The following is an 8,399-nucleotide window of genomic DNA, read 5'->3' as shown; positions in this document are numbered from 1 at the left end:
GTTCCGGATTCAGGCAGGCAGCCCCTCGCCAAGGAGTGTGAGCCATCCGTGCCAATAACTTCCGTTACACCAGAGACGTCAGATAGTCTGCTGGAAGCGCTTTGCGGTGCTTCCATGGATGAAGAGCACCATACTCTTATGAGTGCGGTGATTCAAAAGGTTCGGTCCGCCCAGAGCGGACTAACCGAAGCCTGCACCAGCCTCCTGACAGGATTTGAGGTAAGTAATCAAAAATGTGTGAAATTATCACCCGATAGGTAGTAGCCCCTGATACTCTGTTTGGTGTTCAGAAAGAAAAGCCAAACGGAGGGTTGATTATAATCCGCAGGAGTCTAATAATAGGTGTGTATGTGAATAAGCAGGCAGTGCTGCTTGCCGCTGCGACCCGCACGGCCGAGGTCACCGGACTCAAACGGGACCTGGCGCAGGCCCAGGAGGAGCTTAGCCTCACGAAGAGGCAGCTCGAAGAGAACAAAGGTGAGTGATACCCCGTTCACATGTCGTAAAGAATAGACAAAATTGGTGAAGCTAATGAAAAAGCGTCATCATTGTGTAATAGGGGCCACGACCAAAGTGGCATCCCTGAAGAAAGCGCTATCCGAGGCTGAAGGCAAGGCGGCCATGGAGCGCATTGAGCACGAAAAGCAGAATGCTAGGGTGGGCGAGGTACAGCAAGAGCTCCAGGAGCTCGGCAAGAGGTTCGAGTCCTTGGAGCGTGACCTCAAGATGAAGGAGTCTGAGCTTGCGAAGGCCCTTGCGAGTATGAAAGACGCCAAGGCCGAAGCCGAAAAGGCCCAGCAGGAAATCCAGGCGGCCAAGAAGATTGCGGCGGGTAAGACATTCTTTATGCAAAGCCAGTATGTGGAGGAGACGTTTCTTTTACTTACTCGAATTCGGAGCTCTCCAGGGGCATTCGCAGATCTGCCACGCAGCATATCAAATGCTGCGGAGTTCTACCGTGCTGAGGAGGGGAGCTCAACGGAGAAGCTGTTCTGGTCCCAGTATGCTGGAACCGAACACCCGATGCATCTGAGTGACCAATTGAAGCAATTGGTTGAACTCCATAGGGCGGACGAAGTGGCTATGAAATATTTCATAGTCCGGATGTGGCCTGGTGAGCCCCTGCCCGCTAGCTACTTTGGCCTGATAAAGAGGATGGTGAATGCATGTCCGCGGCTTGAAGTGATCAAGCAATCCGTTTGCATTGAGGGTGCCCGCCGAGCCTTTGCCCGTGCGAAGGTGCATTGGGGCAAGCTGGATGCGAAGAAGCTGGTGAAGGATGGACCGCCGGAGGGCAAGGCGCATTGATTTCCCGAAAAATATTATGATGGCGTTATGGAAGGCGCTCGTCTCATGGCCGATGAATGTACCAAGGACACGATCTTTGAGTGAATGTACTTCTGTCGTTGTTGTAATATAAAGACGAAGTTACTTGCGCTATATAGTGCTTTTTGATTTAAAATATTACCTTTTGTGCGGCTGTTTATAAAATTCTGAAAGTAGGCCAGTCGTCGGCTTCCGCCCCCACATAACTAGTCCTGGGGTGTTCCTGGAAAAACCCAGACACTCTTTATCCAAATTTTTGGTCCATGACGGAGGTGTTTGGCGCAGCGAACAAGGCAATCGGACTATGCGGCTTTATAACTTTCACTTAGCCCATAGAAGTCTACAATTTTAAATTTCGGCGAAGCCCCTAGAATTCAGAAAGCCAAATTGTGGCGCTATATACGCCTAAATCGGACGAGGCCGATTCCTCGCCTAAAGCGGAAAAAATCTTTAAGGATTTTAAGACCTCTCGAATAGCGACCAGCTCTCGCCGCATCATGCTGGTCAGTTTTCGGCTTTCTCCACTAAGGTGTTCGTCCGGAAGAACTGGGACACAATTGCAGTAGTTCTCCCTGCGCTACCTTAGCCGATATAACGGAACGTAAGGTACCAAAACAAGGGATCCGGGCAAACCCAACTATTGACCCAAGACATGATTCAGAGCTGATGCATATAATGCTATAAGTTCGGGGTGCCGCATTGTTGAAAGTGTTCGGACTTAACTTGCCGTATTATGGGGCGCCATAAGAAGCCCCTGGCAAACTGAACATACCAAGGTGTACGGATGCAATATTAAATAAACATTTGTAGGAAAAATGTGCAAATAGGAATAATAAGCTGATGCTATATATTATCTCCCATTGATGAATAATACGTCTAAGCGTATGTTTACAATGAATGCATTAAGCAGAAGTAAATAGGACTATTTAACATGTCCTATCCAAGGGCGGGCTGCATGTAGGTATATAAAACAGGTATAACGATCGTGAACAGATTCCACATGGGTATTCCCTTTGTGTGCAAAGCCTTTTGCCTCCTAGGTTTTCTCTCCTGTGCAAGTCCGACAATCCGGCTCTTCTGAAAAGGCTGCCCGAAAGCAGTGTCCTGAAATATAAAGGGGGTTATTAAAGTATGTTGCGGCTGAACTGTACTGTTGACTGAGTCACTATTGTGCCTCCGCCTATGCCCATGGTATTTTTAGTGCGTAATTGTGTATGCGCGGCACGAATGCTGCCTTGATGGGGCTGGAGCGGAGGCCGGACTGCTAGTCGCGCTCTTGGCGTGCCTGGCGATCCTGTTGCGGGTTACTCCGGACTCGCTTGGAGGTGTTCAGGGTTGTTATTGCCGGATTGGTGGTTTGCCGGAGAAGGCTGCATTGTACTTCTGCCGTGAGGGCTGCAGTATGCTCTTCTGTACGGAGAGAGCGATCCATGTTTCCGTTGACTATTATGACCCCACAAGGTCCTGGCATCTTGAGCTTGAGGTATGCATAGTGTGGTACCGCATTGAATCGAGGGAATGCGGTTCATCCAAGCAGTGCGTGATAACCACTACAGAAAGGGACGATATCAAAGATTAACTCCTCGCTTCTGAAGTTATTCGGAGATCCGAAGACCACTTCCAGTGTTATGGAGCCCGTGCAACGGGCCTCTACTCCTGGAATTACACCTTTGAAGGTGGTTTTGGTGGGCTTGATCCTTGAAGGGTCGATGCCCATTTTGCGCATTGTGTCCTGATAAAGCAGGTTCAGGCTGCTGCCGCCATCCATAAGGACTCGCGTGAGGTGGAATCGTCGATGATTGGGTCTAGGACCAATGCGGCTGAACCACCATGACGGATGCTGGTAGGGTGATCCCTATGATCGAAGGTGATCGGACAGGCTGACCATGGGTTGAATTTTGGGGCGACTGGCTCCATCGCATAGATGTCCCGTAGTGCTTGCTTCCGTTCCCGTTTGGGAATGTGGGTGGCGTAGATCATGTTGACTGTTTTCACCTGGGGAGGAAATTTCTTATGTCCCCCCGTGTTCGGACGCCGGGGCTCCTTTTCATCGTCGCTGTGCAACCCCTTGTCCTTGTTTTCGGCATTTATTTTACCAGCCTGTTTGAATACCCAGCAGTCTCTATTAGTGTGGTTTGCTGGCTTATCCGGGGTGCCATGAATTTGGCACGAGCAGTCAAGTATGCGGTCCAGACTGGATGGTCCCTGATAGTTTCTCTTGAACGGCTTTTTCCGCTGACCGGATTTCAAGCCACTGAATCCGGCATTGACTGTCATGTCTTCAGTGTTGTCACCGTTGTTCCGTCGCTTATGTCTGTTGCGCCGTGGCTTGCCGTTGTTGTCGCGGACATCTGAAGTGCCGGAATTTATTGGCGTGGTGCTACTACGAGCCAACCAGCTGTCCTCACCCGCGCATAAGCGGGTCATGAGTGTCATGAGGGCCGCCATGGACTTCGGTTTTTCCTGGCCGAGGTGTCGGGCGAGCCACTCGTCACGGATATTATGCTTAAAGGCCGCCATGGCTTCGGCGTCCGAACAGTCGACTATTTGGTTCTTTTTGGTGAGGAACCGAGTCCAGAATTTCATGGCTGACTCTCCGGGCTGTTGGGTAATGTGGCTCAAGTCATCGGCATCCGGTGGTCGCACGTATGTGCCCTGGAAGTTGTCGAGGAACGCGTCCTCCAGGTATTCCCAACTGCCAATGGAATTTGCCGGCAGGCTGTTTAGCCAGTGCCGGGCCGGTCCTTTGAGCTTAAGGGGAAGATATTTGATGGCTTGTAGATCGTCTTCACGGGCCATGTGAATGTGGAGAAGGAAATCTTCGATCCATACTTCGGGGTTTGTTGTGCCATCGTATGATTCGATGTTTACGGGTTTGAACCGTTCTGGAAATTCATGATCCATCATTTCGTCAGTGAAGCACAGGGGGTGTGCGGCGCCTCTATGTCGGGCTATGTGGTTACGCAGTTTGAATGATACTGGTTGGCTGTATTCGGCCCGGCCGGACTTGTTGATAGTGTATCCGGCGTGACGATCATCGTCACGTGTTGGGGCGCGCCCCCGTGATCCGTAGATCGATCTTGGCTGTCCTGCCTTGTTTTCCAGTATGTTTTGCAGGTCCTGCCTATTGCCCCGGGCCGTAGTGTATTGGCGTAGGGGTGTAGGCTGGTATTCAGGCCGATACGCCGTTTTATCCCGGCCACGAGGTTCGGGCCCTCTTGATGGAGGTAAAACCCTACTTCCTGCTTGATTGATATTGATGATATGAGTGTTACAAGAGTTGATCTACCACAAGATCGTAGAGGCTAAACCCTAGAAGCTAGCCTATGATGATTATGATTCTGTCTATAAGGACTAAACCCTCTGGTTTATGTAGACACCGGAGAGGGCTAGGGTTTACATGGAGTCGGTTACAAAGAAGGAAATATAATATCCGGATCGCCAAGCTTGTCTTCCACGCAAAGGAGAGTACCATCCGGACACGCGACGAAGTCTTGAGTCTTGTATCTTCATGGTCCAACAGCCCGACCAAAGTATATAGTCCGGCTGTCCGAATAACCCCTAATCCAGGACTCCCTCACTGGCATCACTACAAAAAAAGACACATCCGTGACATTTTGAGCCGAATGAAAAAAAATTCTGTCATACTTATGACACTTCTATGACGATAATTGTGACAAAACCTGGTATCATCATAGATGTGGTGGGCTCCTACTTCTATGACAAAAAATCATGACAGAAAATGGGCTTTTCCTCCTGGGCGGGCCAGAGACGTAGATGCATGACATTCTTTGGGCCATCCATGACGGAAAAAACCATGGTAGAAGCGAGGACGAGTAAAATTTCGGGGAGTTCCCGGTTACGGTGGGTGGTCGGGGGCCGAGCGATGCGCGTTTCTCTCGTACACGTACGTGCGTGTGTGCGAGGCGTCGGCTCTAACTAAACCCGAGCATTGAGGGGGGGTTTGGATGAACAGTGAGCGGTGGGGTGGATGAACAGGACCCTGTGGCGTTGCCTCTGGATGAACAGGACCCCGATCGATCGAGTCGGTTGGGGCTGGATGAACAGGACCCCGTGGAGGGCTGGATGAACAGGACCACCCCGTGGAGGGCTGGATGAACAGTAGACGGTGGAGGGGTGCATGAACAGTAGCCGGTGGAGGGGGGTGGTTGAACAGTAGCCGGTGGAGTAGCGCGCGGTGGAGGCTGGATGAATAGGAGCCCGTGGAGGCTGGAGGAGGTCGACGATGGATGAACAGTAGCCCGTGGAGGCTGGAGGAGATCGACGGTGGAGATGAACAGTATCCCGTGGAGTCCCGTTTTGTGGTACGCCACACCCCTCCCGATCAACAGGACCCCCGTTTCGACCGTAGGAGGTTCGTTTCCTCCGTTTTGCGGTATGCCAGACCCCTCCCGATGAACAGGATACCGTTTCGAATGTGGCCAGTTGAACACAAGGTTGTTTCCTCCGTTCTGCATTACGCCAGGCCTCATTTCCATTGCATGTTCCGTCCAAGCCCTCCTGATGAACATGACGATGCATTCCGTTCTGACCCAGCCGGTTGGCTCCCCATGAACACGACGACGATGTTGTTTCTCCGTTCCGACCCAGCCATGTACACGAGCCCTGGCCGTACGTATGCGCGAGTAGGCATTCGAGACCCCGCCCGTATGTACACATACGTGGCCGTATTTTCTTTCTTGCACACTGACCATTGTACGTATGTGTACCTGCTACGTGCGCGCCTCTACTACGACACCTGTGCGCCTCTACTACGACATGTGCGCGCCTCTACATCCACCAGTATGTACATACACATTCGTGACCATAATGACAACGCTACGTACGCTTTGACCAGGCGGGTCCCGACTGTCAGGCACTTGCATGCGAAGATGTAGATGGTGGGTCCCAGCAGTCAGGGGGGCGAATCGTTTTTTTTTCAGACGCACTTCCTTGCGTGCGAAGATGTAGCTGGTGGGTCCCAGTAGTCAAGGGGCGAATCATTTTTTCACGAAATACGGTGGCCCGTCCGGTGGGTCCCCGCTGTTAGGTGGAGGAATAATTATTTTGCGCGTAATAAGGAGGCACTTCCTTGCTGCTGCCGTGGACCCAGCTGTCAGCCTCTCCACGTACAATACTCTTCCGATGGAAGTCAGTCGTTGACCACATTGACCATGCCGTGTTGAGAGCAGCACGGCGGTGGACGACGGCGAGGCCTAGGAAGGGGACGACGCGGAGCCGGGGAAGACGCGGCAGTGGATGCCCACACGAAGAGGAGTACGAGGGTTCACTGGTTCGGCTGCGGTGTGAGGCTGCCGTCGCCGCAGAATAACAGGGGGTGTGGGTGAGTAGAGGGATGGTCTGGCCAGCGGTGGGAGTAGTAGGGGGCGGTGAGGCCTCTGCGGATCACAGCCGGAGGCAGGAGCATGCGGCACGACCGGCGCTGCTTTGGGCAGCTGGAGCAAGAAGACCAGAGGTTGAAGAAGCACTACGGCTGTTGGATGGACATCATACGATCACTGGAGCTAGAATCGTTCATATTGACTAAGTTGACAAAGCCCTCCGTTCCCGTCAACTTAGTAGGCCCACAAGTCAGCCTCCCACCAAGGTGGGTCCCAGCTAGCAGGGGGAGTATTCATTTTTTTGTGCGTAATAAGGAGGCACTTCCGATGGTTTCGAGCTGACAGCGGGGGGGGGGGCATTTTTTCACGAAATACGGTGCCCCGTCCGGTGAGTCCCAGCAGTCGGGGAGGAAATGTTTTCTTAAAGAAATAAGGTGGCCCGTCCGGTGGGTCCCTGCTGTCAGGTGGAGGAATAATTATTTTGCGCGTAATAAGGAGGCACTTCCTTGCGGCCGCCTGGACCCAGCTGTCAGCCTTTCCACGTATAGTACTCTTCCGATGGAAGTCGGTCGTTGACCACATTGACCACGCCGCGCCGAGATCACCAGGGTGGTGGATGACGGTGAGGCCTAGGAAGGGGACGACGCGGAGACGGGGAAGACACAGCAGTGGAAGCCCGCGCAGAGAGGAGTACGAGGGTTCACTGTTTCGGCTGTGGTGTGAGGCTGCCGTCGCCGCAGAATAACAGGGGGTGTGGGTGAGTAGAGGGATGGCCTGGCCAGCGGTGGGAGTAGTACGGGGCAGTGAGGCCTCCGCGGCATCACAGCCGGCCACGAGAGGCAGGAGCACGCGGCACGACCGGCGTTGCTTTGGGCGGCTGGAGCAAGAAGACCAGAGGTTGAAGAAGCACTATGGCCATTGGATGGACATTGTACGATCACAACAGCTAGAATCGTTTATATTGACTAAGTTGACAAAGCCCTTGGTACGCGTCAACTTAGTAGGCCCATAGCTCGGATTTGGCAGAGAACATATAGCCCATTTGCGATTTGTAAGACTGTATAGCCCATTTTTTAATTCTAATGGAATTTACTATAGCCCATTTACAGTTTGTTAAAAGTACAACCCAACTTCTAGCTAGGACAACGATTAATAATTTCAAACAACCGCTCAAAACAGAATTCAAAAAAAATTCCCACATTTTGATGGGATCCGAAATATTTTTATCCGAAATTTCTAGTCAGGTTAAATATAATTTCAAAATAAAGTTGTATTACGTTAATATCCAACGAAATATTGCACGCGCAACTAGTAATGAAATTAAAATTTTCAAATTCCAAAAATAATATATTTTTTAAACTAATTACACGTTTGGTGCATAGTTACAGCCCAGTTATTATAATTACATCCCATTTATTATTTCTTAAAGTCCATTTTCTTGTTAAGCCTAATGAATACCTCCTAGGAAAGTTTGCAGCCCAGCGGGGCAGAGAATAACAAGTTGACCCCGGATATTGTGTACAACTGTCGGCCCAGTTGCATTGCTGATGTTGAAAAAAAGGCATGTGTAGTCGAGTACAACCTAACATGGCTACTCAGCCCACATTCAGCGACGCCGGAAAGGCCCAAACAAGGCTTCTGTACAACTTTTTGAAGTCACTGAGCTCAATTAATAACATAAGAAAAAAGTTAGATTACGGTGGAACCTAATTAAAAGCTGTCACGAGCAAA

The sequence above is a fragment of the Triticum aestivum genome, chromosome 4B (genome assembly GCF_018294505.1).
Source record: "Triticum aestivum cultivar Chinese Spring chromosome 4B, IWGSC CS RefSeq v2.1, whole genome shotgun sequence".
NCBI classification, from domain to species: domain Eukaryota; kingdom Viridiplantae; phylum Streptophyta; class Magnoliopsida; order Poales; family Poaceae; genus Triticum; species Triticum aestivum.
The sequence above is the reverse complement of the archived record's forward strand: the minus strand, read 5'-3'. Positions refer to the sequence as shown.